This window comes from Falco peregrinus, chromosome 10 (genome assembly GCF_023634155.1).
Source record: "Falco peregrinus isolate bFalPer1 chromosome 10, bFalPer1.pri, whole genome shotgun sequence".
In the NCBI taxonomy this organism is placed as follows: Eukaryota; Metazoa; Chordata; class Aves; order Falconiformes; family Falconidae; genus Falco; species Falco peregrinus.
Window position 1 is genome coordinate 17,178,454 of NC_073730.1, and position 23,517 is coordinate 17,201,970.

The following is a 23,517-nucleotide window of genomic DNA, read 5'->3' on the forward strand; positions in this document are numbered from 1 at the left end:
AATAACAGTTAAGCTACTAGTGATTTGCCAAGGAGCAGGAGTACCATTAGTCAGTGGCCAGTTTCTAGCAAAGTGTAGTTCTCAAGATGAATTGAGATGCTTGTCTTTGCAAGGATTACTGTATGGTGAACTCAGAAATATGATACCTATCAGTTAAGTGCTGTTCAGAAAGCAGTAAAAGATTCACTTTAAAAATCAAGAAGCATGAAATAGATACTATTTCACTGGCACAGAGAAGGGGGAAATGCTAAGAGAATCATGTAATGGCTGCACAGTTGTTAGTTTCTGTGAATATAGTGACATTTGGAGATGTCTAGTATTCATTTGAAATAAACAGCAAAATAAGACTCGTATGCTATATAGTTGTCAAAGCCAGGCGCAGCAACCGGCTAATATGCTTATCAGTCAGGCAGTGTATACAGAGATATTCTGCTTTCACACTGTCTGCTGATTGGAGTTGGGCCCGTGAGGAAGCCAGGTGATTAATCTGCAGGGGTTTATTTTTTCTGAACTGTTAATGTCCTCTGTTTCAGAGCAACAGCCCATGGCTCATTAAGCAGGGAAGATTTGAATGCAAGTGTGAAGGGCAGCACACAAAGATTCTCCACACATCTCTTGTTTGAGCCTTGGAGATTAGAAAAGTGAAGTATTGGAGAAAGTTTGTCCTGTGCTGGGGCTGAACCAGTACTTTCTGAAAAGCAATGGTACTGTTAGAAAATACTTACGTATTTCCACCAACAGGGATAAAATCTAAAGCCACAAGGCTCTTGTAAGGTGGTAGTGGACACTTGGTACTTGCCCAGAAATGCACAGCTGCCACTTCAGCTGACCTGCTGTGAGAATCATGCTCTTTATAAATCTGTTGCTCCATTTCTTTGGTGATTACATCTCTCTCTCACTGCGTTCTTTCCACCCATACTGTTGTGTCCTCTGGCATCAGATGCTGAGAAAGCAAATGGGGCTGCTGAGTCTAACTGCCTCAACAGAAATGCAACAGGGGAAATAAATACTCAGCCTGAAAGATTTTGCAATATTAGATTAATCTTAAGGGGATCATCTTGAGGTTATTACCCACCATTTATAGGCTGTGTTGTACCTGTTTCTAAAATTAATTTCTGCCATCAGCTGAAATGTTTGAAAACATGTTGATTTAGAGAAAATATTTTTTTCTGACAATATGGTATTAAGCATTAATTTATTAACACCAGTAACTTTCTTGAGAAATAGGGAAGTATTTCAACATTGTTTTTGTAGGTGGGGAAACTTAAGGCTCAGATGTATAGATTTAGATCTGCATATTCTAGTGTCTGCTAATTAGGCCTTTGGCCCTTCTCACTTTCACTCAAGTCTTTTCCTCACCTGAATTCCTGGTCATGGAGCAGATGTGTCCTACACAGCTCCTGGCACCTCTCTGATTGCATCCTGTGAGCAAGTCCATGCTGGGAGGTAGTCAGAAGGATGGGTTATAGAAAAGGGGCAAGGAAGATGAGTGAATGACCATCTTGCTTCAGGCTGTAAGAAAGATCCGCTAAGCTCCCATTTTAAACCTAGGAATCCGGAGTGGAGGCTGGCTGCACTGGGACCAAGGCTCTGTGCTTCCACTCACACATGTTCAGATTGGACAAAGCAAAGACAATAAGCCAATATTGGAAATACAGACTAGAGTTGCAAAATCATGGGCTCAATCTAATAATTTACTGGCTCCAGAAACAGGAGACTGTTGTAATTATCATGGACAACAAGGTCATTGGAAACAGGAGTACCCAGTATAACAAAACAAAGCCTCCCCAAAAGACCTCTCAGTCCTATGGTGCTCTGTAGGCTGCTCTATAGGCTGCTCTACATGTAACTATTACATTATTAGATATTAACCCATGATCTGGACTCCCACTGAGCTGTGGAGGTGCAGTGACAGTGGGAAAGGATTGAGGATGCTTGTGAGAAGGAAAAGCAAGCAGCTTTTAAGGGTTTCTGGGCTTTGCTCTCTGCTGAACCTCTACTGTTTTTTTCTTTATTTTTCTCTCCTGTTATGCTTTAAAGTTCTACTGTAAACAATTAGAGGAAATTTAGCAATAATATTGCCTGTGGAGACTAGGAAAGTAAGAATACATTCTACATCACCACTTCCCTTTGTGTTTTTTATCTTGTTTATCTTTGATCAGCTGCAGATGAAATAATCAGCTAGCTGATTTCCCATATAGGGCTGCCATTCATGCTGATGAAACTCTGCTGACATGGGAGTATGCTCTGTAGCAGTCTAGCAGTATCCTTTTCTTATTCCAATACGCTGACAGGTCACTCAGGGAGACTAAAAACTCTATTCTGAAGTGGAAAAGAAACTGCAATTTCAATTTTGTTTTGATTTAAAATTTTCCAGCTACCTATCAAGACCAAATCCATGAACTATTTACTTAGAGTAACTGAAATACCCCTATTTGAAACAGTGGATATGCAAGATTTAGCCATTAAAGAGTTGGGGTAAAATTAAAATCCCCTTCAATAATAACTAAAGTCTGAGAAAATCTTTCAAGAAAATTAAACACTTGATCAGAAAGAGAGAAGGGTAATTGTCGAGAGCATAAAGATTAAACAGGAGAGTTGTCTCAGAGAATAACCATCAATGATAAGTAGCAGGCAGTTAATAATATCCCCTCAGGGATCTTCTTTTACTCATGTAGGTTTTTGGACAAATACAATATTACATTTCTTATAGTTAAAGCATGAGAGAGCTTCATGCCATTCCAGAGTAGCAATAAAACTTTGGTTAAATAAGGACAGCTGGAGAGGTGGGGAAGGGGGTGACCCAGAAGCTGAAACAATGGGGAACCAGTGATGGTTCTCTCCAAATAACTCCTTTTTAACCCTCAGATTCTGAGACCTGTTCTTAGTCTCCCTGACGTGCCTCTTTTTTCATATCCATAGCACTGTATTAATTCTGAGATTTTGTATGGTATTGCCCCTCATTATATAGCAGCTGAAAATGAATGAGAGACCACGTAGACTAAGGGTGTGATTCCATGTTGTAATTCAGAGCTGGTTTAAAGCTTGAACATAAAAATGGTTGAATTGGCAGAATTAAAGGGATGGTAATCTGCAGCCAGGGGAGGGTGCATAGGATGGAAAGGATGGGAGCAGGAGGGTCTGGGGAACCTCTCAAGCCAGCTCTGCAGCTGGAGAAACTGTAACATGAAACAGCTCACTTGATCTCTCATTTTTCTTCTCTTACTCTCTCCTTCTATGTAATTACAATAATAAATCTTTTTGTTCCTTAACCATCTTTTGGCCATTGGAAACATTTAAGAATTAATGCAGTTCTCACACATGATGCACATGTTCTGCATGCCCCCTTGTGTCCCTCCATTTATTCATTTATCATGTACACACAAAATTCCCATAAAATATTAATCTGAAATACAAATATTTCTTTGCATCCTGGGAGCATTTGCATATAGTAATGTTAACGAGATTATTAGTTCTGCATGCACAGTCTGTGGACTGCATACAGGGCCAAATCTTTCTCAGCAACTATGCTGAAATCGGTGACAATTTCAGAAGCATTGTTTTCGTATTAAAAATGCTGAGTGGAAAGTGACAGTTTCTAGAACTGAAGTATTGTCCTTAAAGAAGAGGAGTTGAAGCTTAGTCATCTTTTTTTTTTCTTCTAAGAATTCCTCTGTAAAAGGAATTTTATACTGTTCTATATTTCTGCCCAGTGGTTCCTAGTAGATTATTACAGTCTGGAAACAAAGGGATTTAATTTTTATTTTAACAGTGCTGAAATCCATGGGGAATCTGAGCATTCTTTTCTCTTTCTTCCTTGTTGGGAACATCAGGAGTAGGTACCCATCTGCCAGTTGGGGCTAGGTTGTCGTGGAAGGGTCAGAATGTGCTGGTGTGGGTGGACCAAAAATAATTTAGTGAGGCTGGAGAAAGCATCATTTTCTCAGAGGTTACAGAGTGAAAACTGTCTGAGCAGGCACTCGGTGACATGGAATTCCCAGGAGGATTCTCCTGTGGTGGCAAAAATCTCTGCACCTCTCTCATGGGTAGGGCTGTCCTGCCTTCCACAGAGGCAAGCCCTAGGGCACCTTGGAGGCCTTTGGAAGCTGTCGGGGGTGGGAGGGCAGCCCTGGCAAAGGGACATGTCTCCTGGCCTAGGCTTTACTCTGGAGGGAGGCAGGGAGGGAGCCAGGGAAGGACAAAGGGGAACAATTTTGTCTGAGCCTGATGATACTGCACTGGCCTGCTTGGATCCTTCACCTTCCAAGGCAGACTTAAGACAAAAAGTAGTAACAACAATGAAAGATGTGTTCTTTGGACTGCACTTAAGTCCCACCAGACACAGAAAAATCAGGGCACATTACATGTACCCCCTTCCCCAGGTTCAGTTCACCCCCTAGCAAGTAATTTTGTTCTTGGTGGTAGATTGGTAAAAGGTTGTCTTTCCCTCGGTGAAAGCCACTTCATTGGAGATTTCCAAAAGAGTTTTACTGGGAAAGGCCCTGCAGCTGAAGTTGGAGTTTTCCTTCTGCCAGGACAGGGAGAGGTGAAGAGGTGGTTGCCAAAGCTGAGCAGGTCCCTCCTGCCAGGTGTCTCACCCCTCAGGGGAAGCTGGGGCTCTCAGCAGGGAGCATGTAATAGGTCCCTGGTTGCTTCTTCTGGGTCTCACAATGCTCTGTCTGTGCTGCAGTAAAATCAAAGCACTTCTTAGTGTTTCAGCAAACAATGTATTTTCAGTTTGACTTTATTTCTATTCATATTTAGATGTTTGTAGTTTGTAAAAACAGTCAGTGCTTTACTGTCTACAGGAACAATGCCATTGACCCCTCAACTCTGAACTGTAAAGCATTCATTTGGCTATACAGCTTTTAAAAATATTATAAACGAAGCATGTGAGACAGCCTCCACAGCTGGAGTTAAGCACTTCCACGTGCTTGCTGAATCAGGGACCAAGTTGTTAGAAAGATCTTCAGGACTGACTGGAGATCCATAAGAAATTGTCTTAACTTAACCAAGCCATCATATTTCTCTTAATCACTACTACTACATCATCTTTTTTCATTCACTCCTCCTTATTCATGCTTAAATGAGAAACATCTGTTTTCATTTTTCACATTGTTCTCACACATGTGAATAACGGTATCAAACATTTTTTTTCCCCCGCACTGTGAAAGAATAAATTAGTGTTAAGTTTTGTGAAGTGCTTTAAAACACTAAAGCAAAACATCTGTTTCAGCTGCAGGTCATTAAGATGAAAAATCCTAGTGTGTGTGCAGTGCAAAACTGCCAAAAAATTTATCAGCCCAAGCACATTTCTTCACCTGTCTTTTACTATAACAACTGAAGATGGTGAAAGGACAGTAAATCTTGTCCTCAGGAACAGAGCAATTAAAAGTCCTCAGTGCTGTAATCCACAGAAGTACCTTGTAGTAATGAATCCTGGTCTGATTTGGAGATGTCTGGAGGTTGTTCCAGTGTCGTCGTGGTAGACTTCAAGCTGAGACTCTCCTTGACCTCCACATCTTCCAGCCAGGCACAGCATTGTGCAGGATTGCCTAATCCCCTGTAGAAGTTTGTGTTACTGAACTTCAGCTGAAACTCCCTCCCTGTGCCCCAGTCATTTAAGATTTGGAGATTGTTTCCAGAGCAAGTGGCCAGAGTAAAGCTCAACTGGCAAATCTACTTTACAGGTGAACTGAGATGCTCTTTACATGCCAAAGCCCAAATGTAGATGTCTGTGTTCCTTTGTTGATAATGATCTCCTTTGTAAAGCACTTTGAGGTCTAGAGATGAAAAGCCAATAACTACCTAAGAGCTTGGCTATTAATAAATAAAATAATATTAGCGAGTGCTTTCCCTGAGTTCTATAGGAAATGCCAGACCTTTTGGGCAGGTCCTGGCAGGCAGGTAATAGCTTACTCCTACAAGAGGCTGAGTCCACCCTTGTTCCCCTCTGTCTTTAATTAAAAGGTCCAGATCCTTCGTAAATGTAAAGGTGGTGTTCAGCATCTGGCAGGAATGGGCTCCACAACTGGATGGGGGTTTTCTAGCATCTTAAGAGGAAATAGTTGTTTGTTCTTCCAATCTGCTAAAGCAGCAGCCAGTGCAGTGTTGAGCAATTCTATTGCATTGTGCTCACACCCTCCCTGGAGCAAATGAGTGGGATAGTCTGGGGTCTCTGGCGGCCCTATACACTTTTTTAAAGAAGTGTTGTGGCTCCCATTTCATTTAAACCCTGAGTTTTTGAGACAGGAGACGGTATACATGTTGCTGCACTGAATCTGTTCACCTGCAGCTCTCCCCACCCCCAGCTTATGAGCATGATTTCCTTTTATGCACTGCTCTGTCACAGCTTGGCAAGTTTCCCAAGACAATCCATACCAGAAAGGAGAATATGGCTGCTGAGCGACGTAGACAGGAAAAATGCCTTATGTAACAGATTAATTTAAATACTATGAAATGTTGAGACAGGCGAGACATAACTGAAAGCAAAATGCAGCCCTTAATCTTTAGCACCAGTTCTTTTGCTTGTCCTTACCATCATCGGCATCTAATAGTCACTGACTCTCTCCATTCACGTCTCCATCTTTTTCAAGAAACTGCCTGCGGCAGAATGTACGAACAGCTTGGCAAGCGGTTTTAGGGGCAGGGTTTTTATTTATTTATTTTCTACTAATTCCTCATGAGCATTCCCTACTAATATGCCCGTGGCATCATTAGGTGTTTAATGAGAGTGACATTGCCTGAATATTATTGTTTTTATAGCTCATTTTGTTTTGACAAGTCTTCAGTTTTGTGGCAGTTTATAGTGTGCAGGCTTCTCCTTCCTATATCTGACTTACAGGATTTGTAGAAATATTTATCACAGAGGTATTGTCATAAAACCTGAAATAATTAATTGTCAACATTCATTATGTACAAGTGCAATATATGTTCAACACCACAGTAGTTTAATGACATCAATTAATTATTTTAGTATATTTCTTTGGTATAACTGAAGCACCAGGAGTAGTCCAATAATGGCCATGTCTTGGATAGCAGTTCAGTGTAATTCTGCAGATAACAATCCTATTTGGCTTCTTTCAGCAGTTCCTCAAAAGATCGGCATGAACACCAGCAGGTCGTGGATCACAGTCCTGTTCCTCACATCCAGAATCTTGATCATTCTATGTTGTGCTTAGACAAAAAATGCCAGCATTGTACCTGCAGAAAACAAGACTGCTAAAATTATGTCTTAGATAGGTGCACATAATGTCGTTTTACCCCCTGCATTTTGTCTGCACGTTGGCTGTGCCGCATCCATTTCTTTACTGATTAAATTAAATGGATGCAGGTTTTGTGTACAGACAGGACCATAATTCTTACTTAGGAATATGCCATCTTAATTTACCATGTCGTATGGATGATCAATGCTGAGCAGTGCATTTATTCAACAGCTGTGTCTATGCAAGAAAAATGATATTTTTAACACACTGCCTAATGTCCATTAAGTTCTCACTTTTATATTATTTTCCAAGTGATTTTACCTGGTTTAGGATGCCAGTGCATGTTGTCTTACTGCCACAGCAGCAGAGCCTTTAAAACAACTAGCTGCTGTCATGAATTTAGCTTGCTTGCCTTTACTAAGATGAGGAGAGTTGTTGAGAAGAAGGACAGTGAAGGTATTCTTGCTGCTTCCTTGTGTAATGTGCGTCCTGCATGACAGTAATGGGGAACAAGCTGCCAAGCTGCACCTCTCTGCAGTCCCTTTTCTCCTCCCTCCACACCACAGCATGACTGCACAACTGTTCTGCTTCTGGGTTTTCCCATTGCTGGTTAGATGCTATAGGCCACAGAGGTCTACGCCTCTGTTCCTAGCACAGCCACAACCAGTGGAGCTGCACAGCGCCAGGAGCAGACGATGTTAACAAAACTGTAATTGTATACATAGCTACTGTTTCAAATGTTCATATCCTGGCTTCCAACATCTCTATTTTTATGTCCTTGTTTATATTTGATAGCAGTTACAGTGGTTAACTGGCTTTATTTTGGAAACCTTGACATTTATTTTGCCAGTACTGAAGCTGTGAAGATCAGAAACAAAGATGTGCTTTTTTTACTCTGTTTCTTCTGATAGATTTTGTCATTTGGCAACCATTGTTCTATTACACTTTGCAGAATTTGGACAGGATTCTGATCTCCTGCAAAGTGACGCACACTTATTAGAATGCAGGAGCAGGTTTGGGGCCTTTTTTCTGATACATCATGCTGAGTGCCATGCAAGAGAAATTAGAGTCTGTCTCTTACTATGTGACCAAACAGCTGCAGGAACTTCTAGTGCGTGCTTTTAGATAGTAGTAAAATAAAAATCGAAATAATATTCCAATAAAGCAGAATGTAAAGCACAGGCTCTCCTGCAAGACTCCCAGGCTTTAGAAGAGAATGATCAAATCTAGACCAAGCTAGCCCTCTTACACTGGTAGTTTCATTGAAATAAAATAAAAAGGAGACATTTATGACTCTTCTACAAGCTCTTTCATGACAGTTTCTATTTCCATAGTCTCTTTTAAAATTCAGCCCAGTGTAAAAAAAAAAAATTGTAATTTCTAAATTAAATGAAACACAGGACTTAAGATTTTTTCACTCCCTGCCTCAAAGGCATATTTTTGAAAATCATATAACCTTTGGGAGAAAGGATCCCATAGTTAGGATGCATTGCAGTTGACATTGATACATACTACATTCTGTATTAGGTTATTTTTCCTTTTAGGTGCACAGGTAAGCACTCACATGGCATTTCCAAATAAGCACTGGGGAATTCCCCAAGCCATTTAATTTTCCTGCGCCTACTGGGAAACAGGATTTGTTCAGTCAGCCTCCCTGCAAGTAAAATATCCTCATCCCACTCAAAATAAAAGAACTGCCAAATGTAGGGAGGACAGCTAGCTTTGTTCTTCTGTCCAATAGAAGTGCTCCTGTGCTACTGTTAAGACTCTATTGCCTGAACATCGTGTATCCTCTGGGGCTCCCTGGGAGTGCTCCAGCTAGCGTGTTGTGGGGAAATCCCTCAGAAACCTTCTCTGTTTCCCCCCCACACACACATACAGTCTGGATCATCCCCACTCCTCAGTGCCTTTCCCTGAAGCACCCCTCCACCTGTCCAACAGAGCCATATGGCTTGGCCTTTACACTACAGCTCTGCACCTGTACACATGCCATACCTGCCCAGACCTGTTCAGCACCATCTGGCTATGCGGCCCTCTGGTTTACAGTGCCCTGATTGCCTCACCAGCCCAGTCCTCTCCACCTGGCCCTGGGTTGCCATCTGCAAACACTTTGGCCTTCTCACAGTCTTCCTCCTTGGAAGGATCCTTGGGAGGCCACAGTTACAAGCCAAGCCTTTCTTGCTTCTGTTAACCCAGAGAAGGATCAGCCACCTTCCTTCCCAGAAGGAAGAGTGACCGGTTTCTCCATACTGTCTGTAAAGCCAAAGGAGAGCACTACAGAGTCTGTTTCTGAAGTGAAGGCCTCAGTGGACCATCTCAGAATGGACTGAGAGACCGCAGAGGTGCTAGCTGTCCCAGGAAAGGGATCAACAGGTTTGCTGCAGCAGCATCAGAAGGGTGGTGATCGGTGAGGCTTTTTATATAAAGGTAGGGGTGTGCAGGTTGCAGGTTGTATGTGGTATGAATGTCCTGATGTCACGTGAGTGCTAGAAAGGCCTCACATGGTATCCTGCTGATGTTGTGGGATAGATGTGCCTTGTTTGCTGTGCCATGCAGCATGTAGGGGCAGCCCCTGTGCAGCTATCTGGATTCCCAGCATCTCTGCATTCAAGGGCTCTTCCACTAGCTGTTCCCCCCCAAGCTGTACTTTACAGTGACCCTTTTCAGCAGGAGGAATGTTAAAGGGCCAAGGTTAACATAAGCCTGGGGTTAGAAATGATGGCTTTGTGTCCTGAATGTTCACTATCATTTCCAGCCCTGCCTTCTTCCTAACACCAGGTATCAGCTCCCTGAACAACTATGAAGCACTGTGATCTCCTGTTGGTGGGTCCTGCACAGCAAAAGCAGTATGTCCTCTCAGATGGTCTTTTCAGCCTCTCTACTCTCAGTGTGCTGGAGAGCTGTTTGATCAACACAAGCTTTGACAGTCAGGCATCATTAATTTTCCACAGCCTACTACTTGAAACTCCTGAAAGGACGGGCTGTCACTGTTCCTCATAGCCCTTGCTGGCCTGAAATGCCTGCTGCCCTGTCCTGCTGCAGCACAGGCGTGCTGCATGCCTTGAGCTACTGCTGTCCTTCCTTGGCCTGGGATTTAAGTTCTGTCAGCTCTGTCAAGAAAAGAAAGTACTCAAAATATATAATAATCTTTTTTTAAAGGATGAGATAAACTATAATGCATCAATGATGGAAGTGATCATATACAATTCATGCTTAGTGAATACCCATTGTCTTAAATTAATCCTAATAAGCACTGGTTTCCCCAGCACGTGCCATTTTAACAGTCATTGTGAAAAGCTGTGCAATCACAAATGTGATGATATGCTCCTCTTTTTTTTTTTTTGCCAAGAAAGCATAATTGATAAAATGTGACAAAAAAGTGGTTATTGCTTATTCATAAATGGGATACTTTAAAAAATACTCTCAGTCTTGCATAGATTGGGTTAAATGACTTGCTGATTAAGACATCTAAGTGAAATATTAAACCACCTTTATCTGGCTCCTGTTAAGATTCAAAATCAGGATTCTCTTACGCAGAGTGAGTAAAAACTGTTCAGCTGTTTTAAAGCAGAATATAAACATGGTAACTCAAAGCCAGAAGTATACTGGAATGACAATTTACACATAACTTCTTAAAAAAGAATTTTAATAAGCTCGGGATGGAATTGGAGAGACACATCTGATACACTAGTAGATAGATTTGAGTGCTTCCTGAGAGTGTTCAGACATAGCTTCTTTTGCTGAAATTCCCAAAGTGAAACTACTCTGCTGACTATTCCTGCTTTTACTGATACCTTATTTTTACTCTATGAATTATCTGCATGGCCTAACTAAAAATACACTTTCAAAGCCTTGCCTGAGTCCATTTCCACACAATGACCTATGAACACATTGTTGGAAACCAGAGCCAAGGGCTGTGAAACTGGGACAAATTTTAAAAGTGAACATGACTGTTCTAAGTTTCTTCATTCTTTCTTTTGTCTGAGAAACTTCTACCCAGCTTGCATTTCAGGATACTGAAAAAACTATTTTACAGTTATTTTAAATACTAGGAAAATTAGTGCTAGAATTTTTTGTCTTTGAGCCTGGCTGGCTGAAAGTTTTTGCTGCTATTTCACTCGGCTTACAATAAGACATTATATGTTCCTATGAGCTTCACACTAAAAACAGTAGTATTATAATACAAGATCTGCCTGCAGATCCCAAACCTAAGACACTATTTCCTGTATGGGATAATGGCAACGGAACTGCTGTTCAAAATAATTCATATGAGAGTTTAGGTGGGGTGTGATCTGGAAATGCTGGCTGAACAAGAGAGAAGCAAAAATTTTAATACAGCTTTGATCATTGAACTGAAGATACTTTTTGGCAGATAGAGTGCTAATGGATGTGGCCAAGCTGAGGAGCTAGATGCTTCTCCCCTGTTGGCATAGACAGGGTCCGGCAGGGAGGTTGGAAAGAAGAAACTTACTGCGTAACAAAACTCGCATTGTAATGACCCTAGGTTGTAAATTGGTCTTTTCATTTTTGTCAGATTACCATGCCATATACTGACTCTGTGCAACCACAGGATCGAATAATTTTTCAAAATTGCATATTAACTCTAAGACTGTGTAAAACTGTCACAGTTTTATATGGTTGTGTGTGTGTCCCCCTTTCCAGGATTCAATTACAAAGATGTCAGTTTTCATGCCCTGAAGATATATACTTATCTATACAGTACAATATACTCTAAAAAAGCTTTTGTAGTTTTTTTAAGCTTTATCTCTGATGTTGGAAAACTGAGCCATATTCATAATTAATTGTCTTGATCAAAACCAAACTCCTTACAATTAAGAAACAAACAGAAGGTATGGCATATCAGACTTTCTGCTGCTGTGATCTTAATTAAACACAAAATAAGCTCCTCAGTACTTCTACATTAATAGTAATAAAGTGGTTTTTAGCTTTCTTTACTTCTCCCTTAAATATGATTATTATGTCTTCCCATACACAAACCTCTGGTGCTTTACAAACAAACAATAATAAAGATTTACTTAATTGTTTCTTTCATGCATAAGGACAAGAGGGTGTATGTCCATCCAACTTAATGAAAGAAATCTGACGTAGCAATTGCCGACCAGGCAGAACAGTAGGAAGTTGTGGGGAAAAGAAGGTGGTTTGAAATCCTGCCTGGTATGTATTTACACTAATACACTGGCAACGATGTTGACAACTGAAGAGATGCTGTTCATTTTTCAAGTGCTGTTAAAAATGGCACCTGCTTCTAAAGGCAAAGGTTTTTGTGGAAGATGTCTTCACTTGGACCCTTGTCCTGACTTCCATCTAGCCAGATGGCTCTGAAGTACAGAAATGGTGGGCGTTGGCTGGCAAAACCTTTTCCTTTCTTTTCTGTGAGGGTGCTGAAATGGTGTTCAGTTGAGGGAGGTGACTTTCCTTATGTTGTGCTACCTGTGTCCCTCACTGTGACATGTAGAAGTCACAGATTTGGAGATGGAGTGTGCCTGAAAGAATTACTGTTACTAATTCCCCACATTAACATTCCTCAGGTCTAATACATGCTGTAGACATGGGTGTGACCCTAACACTAGTGGGTGTAGGGAGAAGTGGGGTGTGACACGACTGGGAGACCTGAACATGGCACTCAGCAGGGTCTAGTGCAATTTCGTTCTCCTTACTAACTTTGCCGGTGTAGGACAGCCATGGCGAAGGTCAGGCATGTGGTCAGTAGAGGTAGCAGCTGGACCCTTTTTATGCCCTGTGCTCTACAGGGATACATTAAGCTTGCAAGTGTGACACCTGAAACAGAGAAGTTGAAATTACTGTCTCTGTCTTCTCTCTGTGTGTCATTTTGGCACTGTAATGTGAACCGAATCATTGGACTGCAGTTAAGCAGAGCTATGAAAATTTATACCTATTATAGCTAGGTCCTTTCTATCATCTGCTGAAGGCCAGTTTATTGCCACAGCTTTCTTCCTCTCCCACTGAATTATAATTCATCAACAGACTCAGGAAGAAATCTGTTATGGTTTTGTTGCTGATAGCATATTTTCATATATTAATACTTCCTGTGCGTGATGCAAATGGCAACCCTCCAAGGCAGTACATTGTTTTTAAGAGGGTCAGTGCTATAATATATGGTGGTATTTTCCTGCACTAATCTGCTTTCTTGTGATCTTCGAATTCTGCAAGACTTGAGCTCAGTAACTCGGGCATGAGAAGACAGATGTCAGAGCCTTCTGAAGGGGACAAAGATGTAGGCTTAACTACCATTTTTTAATGTGGGATGAATTAGAATAACAAGAAAAAGAAAATAAGCATCAAGACCAAGGTTAATTAATTTCTACTGATAATAAATCAAGGATTTGTTGATTGATAATGCTTATTATGGTGGTACCTGAGGAGCAGAAGACAGTGCTGCCCCAGCACCTGCTCCTCTGATCAATGGCAGATGACAATAACACTCCTTAGTGGTGAGACTGAAAACAGGAGACAACTGTGGGAGGCTGGGTATGGAGCTGCTCTCCTGACAAAAGCTGTTTTGTAATTGCTAGCACAGGCCTAGCCAAGGGGGCAGGTCGACGCAACAGACCCAGTATTTCGTACTGGTGCCTATGGACAGAAGCCTAGCAATGGGAAACAGCGTGCCAGTTGTCTTTATTATGTAATGTGAGAAATCTTTTCCTAGCTGGGAGATTTAAAACTCTTGTAACAGTACAACGGTTCTAAAGTCATTTCACAGTGGCAGGCAGTACTGTTCCCCTAGGTAGAGTTTCTAAATGTCCTTCCATTGCAAAGTATTTTATTTCACTGTTAAGAGAGCCATAGGTTTTAATGGCTACTGGCTTTAATTTTAGCTATACATTCTTACTGCCTTTTTCTTGTTTTACTGGCAATTCTAAAAGTTTAATGGATAATGACAAATATGGCTAGAATATCTTGATTTATAGCAGAGACTAAATTTATATTAAATTTTTTTTTTCTGTCTGAAAAATAGATGAGACCAGACAATCCTCTTTAATTAACGTTGACAACTGTATTTCAAAAGAGCCTGTGAAACAAGCAAGCCAACAAAACATGAATCAACAGCTCAAACAACAAAAAGTTAAGAAGTCATTTTTCCTCTTTCAATTTTTACAATGCTGAAATAAATCAAATTGCTCCAATTCATTTTTATTAGTTCTTCTAAAACTCCAATGGAAATCATGTTAATTACTGTTTGTTGAAACAACCAGTACATTGAGTTCCTAAATTTGTTGATATTGGTGAAATGAGTACTGTATTTTTGTAAGGAAGGCCAAGAAACCAGAAACTTCTCCGTAGGATGAAAAGCAAAACTCTGTGGCAAATTGAGCAATAACACACAAATATCTTTCACATCATGTTTCTGGGGCCTTGTTTTTGTAGTTATAAGGGCCTGAGGTCAAAGACAAGACAAACTTTATAGGTAAAGGTAGGATATTTTATTAAAACGACCATCTTTGCTGGAAAAAAAGCATTATGTCTTGGGTACTCAAAAACTTCTCTACTTTTTCAGTTTATAGTAGTGGATTTAATGAAAGATGCTACTTTTTCCTATAAACCCCACTTTTGTCTGTAATTCAGACATCAAGGATCATTTCAATTTTGAAAATGTTATGAAAGACAAAATTTTCTACCAAAGGCTACAGTATAAAGATGAGATCAAAGTAGTAAATGGAGAGGGGAAATGGATGGGATGAATGCAATGTATCTATTACATGAGTGCATTACTATTTTGAAAATCATACAGGCTTAAATTGTTCTACAACTCAAAACTATATAATTTAATCTTTTATCTGTTGTTGTTTTGGTGGCTATATACAGGATAAGCAGAATATTTTGTTATTGAAAGAAATGTGTCAACTGAAAATGAAATTTTCAAAGAATGATGCATATAGTGGCTATATTTCCATGGTGAAGCTTTTTGCATAGAGTTAATGAAGTGCTTGGGGTCCTAGGGAATAAAAGGTGCTATATAAATGTAAGAAATTATCATTAAAAAGTTTTTCCCTCCAGGCATTTGGGATTTTGCTGTGTGTGTTACAAGGAGGCATTTGCAGTCTTCTTTCATTCAAAATGCTTCAGCTTAGACCTGCTCCAACTCTCCCTCTGCAGCTTCAGCTACTAAAATGTTTATACGAAGAAACAGTTTCTAAATTGGTTTCAGTTAATCATACTTTGCTGGTAACATGAAAGAGCCTGTCTTGGTTTAAGCTTTCTATAACCATGTTGAAGACCAGGAGGAATTAGGTAGTAACCTGCTCTCAAGAGTTTTTTCAAATGCTCTTTTAACCATTTTTAGGCCTTGTCTGCATTGGTGGAGAAATAATACAGGACACAGCCAGAATTCCTGGAAACAAAAAGCCAGCTGTGCAGTATCTGGCTTAATTTTCAAGAATTGTATTGTATAGTCCTTTACTGTCTGCACACGTTCTTTCACTGACCTTGGAGTGCCTCATTTGGGGGCTGGTCCTAAAATTTCTATTTTGTGCACACACGCAATCCCAATTTTGCATCATTTTGTGTATATTTCTCAAGTCTTCTTAATCCAATGTCCAACCTTTAAGATCATACTACTTTTCACATATTATAACTGCAAAGCTAGTAGAATTATAAATCAAAACGAGTTCTGACACTACTGGACATAATCTTTTCCCACATTGCCATTTTGATGAAATGTTGCAGTTATGTGCTCCATGAATTCACGCCAAATGTCAATTTTTCTTTGGATCCACAGATTGTGTGAATCATAAGCATTTTTTAGAGTCTACTACTGCCCATGAAATTGGGCCTTTTAGCCCAAGTAGTAAGTCAAGGGATTAAACAAAGTGCTAGATACCTTTATACCATAGTGCTAGATACCATAATAAAATTGTGAGATGTGGCAGCATTAGAACTAAAGTTGAGATTTCCTTATGCTAACCATTTTATTTTTTCACAAATAGATGTGAAATATAATAAAACACTGCATCTTCTTCTATAAGTTAATGCTTGTATAAAATTTGGTGTTTTCCTTAAACTATGAATTGAAGGAGGAATTGCGGTTACTTAAAAGTGATGTGCTAGGGGACAAAATATGTGTAAGTAGGTGTGATGACCTTAAAATTATTTGGTACTATAAAAATATATGATAGCATATGAAGCATAGGGATAGTACTAATATTTGCTTTTTTGTGTTTTTATTGTTTGTATTTTGGTTAGTATAGAGCACATATGAGCAAAAATCTTGGAAGAAATCTGTGGATTATTTTTTTCTTGTGTTTCAGAGCAGTGGAAAACTGTCCATACATGCTCCAGAATGTCAGAACTTGATTTTATAAATGTGTCTTTTCAGAAAACAAGCTTAATTCTCAGAAGAATAACATTATCACTCATTAGGGGACTGAGTGCTTTAGGGTACTATTAATGAAATTCATAGCCTTTTGCCTGTGGGCTATCAGTTTGAATTCAGTCTAACTGAGTGGAGATTAAAAATTGGCCTATTTAATGGCCTTTTAGTCATCTCTAATGAGATGAGTTTGGTGGGTCTAAGTCCCATAACATAAACCATTCACACTGCCTTCTGCTAACCAGCAAGCTCCAGAGAAACCCCAAAATTTAATGTATTCTGTGAAAAATTAATGTCTGGTACCATGAAAAAAACCAAGTAAAAGCAAAAACCTTGATTTACACTAGTTGCATGAGCACTAACAAACATATTATGTTTAAATATAGAATGTATAGTGATTATAATATAAAGTTTATAAATCAGCACATTAGCTGAGCATGTGACATATGTTGCTGCACAGCTCTACAGAATGTACCTGACAAAGACTCCCAAAGGGGATATCTACACCTGTGCATAAGATCACACCAACACATTAAATGTTTAAATGTCTCAGGGATTCATTTCTATCAGAAAATACAGGTTCAGAACAGAAACCTGGATAGTAACTGAAGTTATAGAAAATTATGCTGAAAACAATGACTGCTCCATTACTTCACAGCAGAGTCAAATGCTTCTAATCTTTTCTTATGGATATTTAACTTAGTCTTAAGAAAATATTAATGATGTTTCCAGAATCCTCTAGAGAATAGATGCCAGGTTTTTTCACCCATACCATAGTAAAATGTTTACTGATGTCCAACCTAAAATTCTTTCAGTGCAGTTTGAAATTGTTAAATTTTGCCCTGTCTGCAATGGATTTTGTGAAAAATGTATTTTTGTCCCCATGGTCTTTTCTTCTCTAGACTAAAAAATCTCGAGCATTCCTATTTTCAGTTAGGGTCATGTCTATTAAAAATGTTGCCCCCCCCCCCCCCCTCCTTGTACTCTCTCCTATTGGACTTTTTTGAAATATTTTTTTTTTTAAATTCAGAGCCCAAATCTGAACAGTACTACAGATAAAGCTTTACCGGTATTAAATATGATAATTTCTTTGTATGTCTTAGGTATGATGGTTCTGTCTACACGTTTCTCTGTACTTTTTTCACAATGGTGTGAAATTGTCAGTGCATTGTCTGAAATTGTCTGTGATCTGCTCTGATCCCCAACCCCTTTTCTGAAGACCCAATGTTTATTTGTCTGTTTCCAGTCCTGAAATTGTGCAATTGTTATTTTCCTGTTTAAATGCTGAAGTTAGCACTTGTATTTATTCCATTGCATCCTATTTCTCCAACCAATTTGTCAAGAACGTTTTTAATTATTTTCTTGTCCTGCCACATGCTTCCAGCTCTGCCAGTTTGGGATTGTTGGCAAATCCAACCAACATACACTGTACTTGTCGTTCACATAATTAGACTTTTTACCAAACTCAGGACATACCCCCTCCAAGGAAGCGTATTTGCTATATCGTGCTGTTTGTCACAGGTGGAGCATTGCTGATGTAGTTTTGCACCACTGCAGAGTCATTTCATTACGGTGAGTATTTTGCTTGCACAATTGTAGAGTTCTCTGAGATGGCATCAAGAGCCTTACTTAAGTCGAGCTGTAACAGATCTACTGCTACTCCCATCCAAGGCCCGTTACAGTCACAGCATGGGATGGGTTTGGCTTGATATGATTTTCTTGACACATCCGTGTTGGCTCTAACTTATCACTTCATTAACTACCATGTACTTAAAAGACGTGCGATTATTTGCTTCAATACATTTCTGGGAATAGAGGCTGGAATGATTGACAGTTCTTGGCTCTACCTATTCCCCCCCTTTTGAATTGTATGTGCTGTGTTTTTCCTTTTCCTCTCTCCAGAAATCTCAGTTGTCTTCCTGAGCTCTCAGTGACGACTGCTCACACCTCTAAGGCTGCCTTAATCAACTTCTCACTCTAGTGTGAAATCCTCCGGGCCCAGCAAATCTGAGGGAAAAAAATCTAATTTATCAGAGCAGTCTCTACTTTACGCATTTACTATTCTCCCCGGAATCCCTGCCCTTCTGAATCAGGGTTTGCCATCAGCAGCATTAATCTGAACAAAAAATGGCACCGGCCGCTTTCTCGGCGTCGCCTGGCAGCCCCCGGCCCCCCGAGCAGACCGGCAGCCCCGGGCCGCCCCCCGCTCAGGTTTCCGGTACCCTCACGCCGTTCGCCTGCCGCGGCTGGTCGCGGAGGCCGGCTTTGCCCGCTGGCACGGCGCCTCGGTACGGCTCCGCAGCACTTGACCTACTTTTCCACTTTCTGTGGGAAAGGCGCCGCCGGGCAGCTGGCGCGGTGCGACCTCCCCGCGCCCAGCGCGCTGCGCGCCTCGGCGCAGGTGAGGGGAGAGGAGAGGAGCGCAGTCCGCGCCGGGCGGGCACCCGCTGCGCGGGCGGCCCACGGTCTGGGCAGGTCTGTCAGGCAGCGGCCCGTCCACCCGTCCGCCGGCGGGGCATCGCCTTCCCACCCGCAGCGCGCTACCGGCAGCGGGCCGCGGCGCCCGGTGGCTGCCGCGCGCGGCCGTGACTGTCACACACCTGCCCCCGGCCGAACGGGCGCCGCGGGAGGGGGTGGGGAGCTGCGGCGCGGGAAGGCCGCGCGCATGCGCGTTCCGCCCCCGGGACGCGTGTGCGCCGGGGGCTGTGTGCGTGCGTGTGTGTGCGCGCGTGTAGCCGCGCGCGGAGTGGCCGGGGGGTCGGGAAGCTTGCGCGATGACGTCACGACGCTGCGCGCAGGACGTAACCCCGGCGTGACGCACACCCCGGCGAGCCCGTGAGTTTCCCGTTATGCCTTTTTTTTCCGCCCCCCCCCCCCCCCCCCCCCCCCCGCGCGCTCTCCCCCGCCTCCCCGCCGGCAGCCGGGAGGGGAGGGGAGGGGGCGCGCGCGCGCCGCTCCGCGCGGCGCCGCGTGGGGTGGGGGCGGCGCGGGCTGAGGCGGGCGCGGCGAGCCGGCCGCCCTAGCGGCGGTTGGCGGGGAGGGCGGCTCTGCCTCCATCCTGCCGCATCGGGGAACATGGCGGCCGCCTCCGACCTGGTGCGGCACCGCGACTCGGCCGCAGCCGCCCGCGCTGCGGTAAGTGGCCGGGCCGAGGCGGCGGCGGCGCGGCGGAGAGAGAGAGGGCGGGCGGGCGAGGCGCTCCCCTCCCCGGCCCTCCCCTCCCCGGCCCTCCTTGTCGCCTCCATGCGTCCCCGCCGTCGCCCCTCACCCCTTCCCCGAGCCGGCGAGCGGCCTCCTCGGTGCCCCCGGCCGGGCAGGACACAAAGGGCTGTGCCGAGGAGGGTTTTGTTCGGTCACATGAAGCGGCGCAGCCAGTGAGCGCGGAGCTGGGAGGGGGGAGCGGGGCCGCCGCCATTGCCAGGCGCGGAGGAGCTGGGCAGCCCGGTGCCGCCGCGGCGGGGCCTAGGGCGCGGGGAGAGCCGCCCAGGGCCGGGCCGGCGCGGGGCCGCGGGGAGCCAGGTAATGCCCCGCGCGGCGCCGCCGCGGCCGGCTGGGGGCCGGGACAGAAGGATGCCGTCGCTCGGGGGTGGCCGGGGTCACCCTGGGGGGCTCCGGCAGGCGTCGGTCCCCTCCCGCCGCCTGCCCCGGCGTGTCAGGGCGGCGCGGCGGGCCCTTCTGGGCGGACCTGCGCGCTGCTTCTCGCCGCTTCGCTGCCGCTTGCCTCCCGAGCGCGGTCGCCACGCATGCTGCCCACCCCAGCTGGCGGTCGGCCCGGGGAAGGCTGCCTGCCGCTGTCCTGGGGCAGGGGGCACCGTGCGGTCCCCGCCCTCCCCTGCCTTCCCTTCCTGCTCGGCGTGAAGCGGGGCGGTTCTGAAACGCACGGTGTAAGCCAGGCCCGCCGCGGGGCTGGCCAGTGTGCCCTGTAACGGGGCCGTGCCGCTGCAGCCGGGTTCTCGGGGCCGGCGGAAAAGTTAGCAGTTAGGGTATGGGAGTGTCGGGGCTCCCAGCTGCTCCGGGGTGTAGCTGTTTCTCTGGCAAAGTTTGTGTTCCGTCAGGTTGCAGAGGTGAGCATCATCTCGAGCCATGTAATTTACCTGAAATCTAGAAAAATTTCTTACGGCTTATACGTAACCTTTAGTCTGTCGGAAGTACTTCGGTTGGGATCGTGTGGGCTATAAACTGACAAGTCACAGTGGTAATGAGAAACAAGCATGGTATATCAAAGTAGGTTTCCTTCCAGCAGTGTTGTACAACTCTGGCCCTTTAAGCAAAATCTCAATCGCAGTGATACCCTGATTCCTGCCCCCTCCCGCCGCCCCCGGCCCCCCCCCCCCCCCCCCCCCCCCCCCCGCACATAATTTAATTATGAAGATTGTGTCATGGAACTTAGCTTTCAGACGCATATGGGGAATGAATGTGCACCAGATTTTAGAGTAAGAAGCCATTTCATGTTGTATAGATCAATGAATTAACACATGGGACGAACACTCTTTAAGAGGATGATAAGCATCTCTGGAATTCCACCATAGCATTCTGCCTTTTACTGAGAAGTTTGTGCAATATGTTATTTTTTTTATACAAGTTGCAAAATAATTTTTCATTCAAATTACTAAACAGATAGCTCAAGAGAAGATTCTTCATAGCTAAGAGTGAAGTGCTTCAGAGTTTTTGTAACTTAATGTGATTCTTCTGCATAGAATTCTTTGCTGCCTGTCTTGTGAAGGGCAGGTGATTTGAGGGCAGAATAAATGGGCTGATTAGACAATGCAAAATGGATCTGGAGAAGCTTTTACTGGGTCACTTAGATGCAGAGAAAATGCAGCAGTTCTCTTATTGGAGAGGAGTTCAAGCAGAGTGTGTGGAGGAGCAGTGCAGTGTGACAATCCTATTACACTGACTTATATTCAAAGCTGATGGTGCAGACCTGTCTAATGTAACTGCAGGGGAATGTGGTGCAGTTATACAAGAATTACAGCGAGAATTGAAATTACTCTTCAAAATAGTGTCTTAGAATTGTTTCTTCTGACATCTAGCATTCATTCAAATTAGATTTTTTTTTTTTCATAAGAAATCTACCCAAGAAACTGGAGTCTTTCAGAGGAAAAAAAAGTTCTTGTTAATGTCAACCAAGAAACTTTGTTTTTATAGATACATTTTATTCTTTTGTTTTCTCTAACCTGTATGGTATTTTTTATATTAAAAAAAATTAATCCTTGACAAGTATCATTGTAACAAAATCAGAGTAAAGCTGTACCACTTTGACCTTTTTCTTTTTTTTAGTTTCATAAAGTCCAGCATCAAGTTTATACCAAGTAGCACTAGAAGGAATATGCCTAGGAAAATGTGTATGAAAGTTATTGAGTGAACGTTAAAAGATAATACTACTGTCTTGAAATCTGTACAGGTGACCTGGCCAGTAGGAGGAAAAGGTACTGATCACTTAGAGCATCCTTGTGTGGGTTCTTTAGTACAGCAACAATTGATTGAAATAGGACCATCAGCAACTGAATAAACAGGACGTTAAACAATAGTGGCAATGCCTTCCACTTTAAAATAATAGTGTAGGCTGAATTTCAACATGGGCACTGAATTCAGGGGTTGTCAGTGGAATTTCTTGTGGAATAGTTTGTGCTTACACTTGCAGATATTAGCAGAACTTACTAGCATGTATAGGGGTTTTTTTTGATTCAAACCTTTTGAAGTCACTTCTGGAGAAAACAGAACTGAAAAGGGAATAAAGTTCTCTGTAATAATAAAACACACGGGTACGAGTACACAGTTATTAATTTCAAACACTTTGAGACTTCTTACCAGCTTGCAAAAGATCTGAGAACTTCAAACTGGAAGAAACATGGAAACTTGCAGTGCAGTTTCACCTGAAGTTGGTTTGAATTAAAGGTCTTTGAGCACTTGCTGATTGGCTGTGTTTGTTTGGCTAGTTGGTAACTCACTTTCAGATGTTTTTACATTTTCAAGCAACTTTTTGTCAATGAAGTTCAAGTCATGTAGCTATTAGAGGACTGCCTTAAGATACTTGTTTTATTATTTTAATACCAAATGCACTATAATGATGCAGTTGTTTTAAGCCAAATTGAATTATTTTCCTCTGCCCTGGATTGTGACTATACTGTATTATGTATTCAGAGTTTGGGAGGAAAATTGTCTAATAAAATTAGGTTATATCAGAACAGTGTTGCACTCACTTTAAGTTGGCATAGCCTCTGAAGCCCAATTCCTTGAGATGAAAAGTGTCCACTCTACTTCAGAATGTAAAGAAATCCCTGATGAAATAAACCAAAACAAGTTTGTCTTTTCTAAAAATGTGTTCATTTATCTTCTTGAGCACTCTAAGCTGATTTTTGATAATTAACATTTTTCCTTGCCACTCTTTTTTTTTTTTAATGTAAGTGCAGACTTCATATAGCTATTGGGAAAAGAGCTTAAGTTACCCAAGGGAAATGTTAACGGTCATTCTGGCTTGTATACATAAAGATACTACTGGGCTGTCTGTCTGGGTTAAAGGATTACATGTAGTTCATAGCATCGTGAAAAGATTCCCTTTTTGTGCTTAATTAAAAAAAAAAAAAAGGCACATACACTTCCATGCCTGTATACATTGTGCCCCTTAAATCAAAACTTGTGTCGGTTAATAGGAACCATTCACACAAGCGGTGATGGTAGAAAGGTCATGCCCACGTTGGGTAGGTGAGGGTGTGAAATGGTCACTCCATCTTCCCCAGCTACGTGAAAATGGACATAAATACAATGCATCTCTGCAGTTACAGTAATACTGTGAGATGTAATTTGATGCTCAAATCACAGCTGTCTGTCAAGAAAGACCATGTAATGAGTTTGCATAAACTTCTAATGTGTGTTTTTTCAAAAAAACAAGCATGATAGTCATGGTATCAGTCATGTTACCTAGTATGCGGTGCAGTGGCATGTAATGAGTATTTCGTCTTG

The 23,517-nt window shown here is 42.6% G+C and overlaps 1 protein-coding gene across 11 annotated transcripts in view; it reads left to right on the forward strand.

The window, feature by feature from the left end:
* The window catches only part of ZNF644 (zinc finger protein 644), an 81,302-nt gene that overhangs the window by 9,716 nt on the left and 48,069 nt on the right, over positions 1 to 23,517 (forward strand). The window contains exon 1 of one of the 11 annotated variants that reach the window (XM_055815689.1): positions 19,241 to 19,389. The exons of 8 other annotated variants lie outside the window; for them this stretch is intronic. The gene's annotated coding sequence lies outside the window, so the exon portion shown is untranslated. Of the gene's footprint in view, positions 1 to 19,240; positions 19,390 to 19,473; positions 19,690 to 19,740; positions 20,074 to 23,517 lie in introns of those variants that run through there. 2 more of the 11 variants (XM_055815690.1, XM_055815693.1) reach the window with 2 other exon arrangements.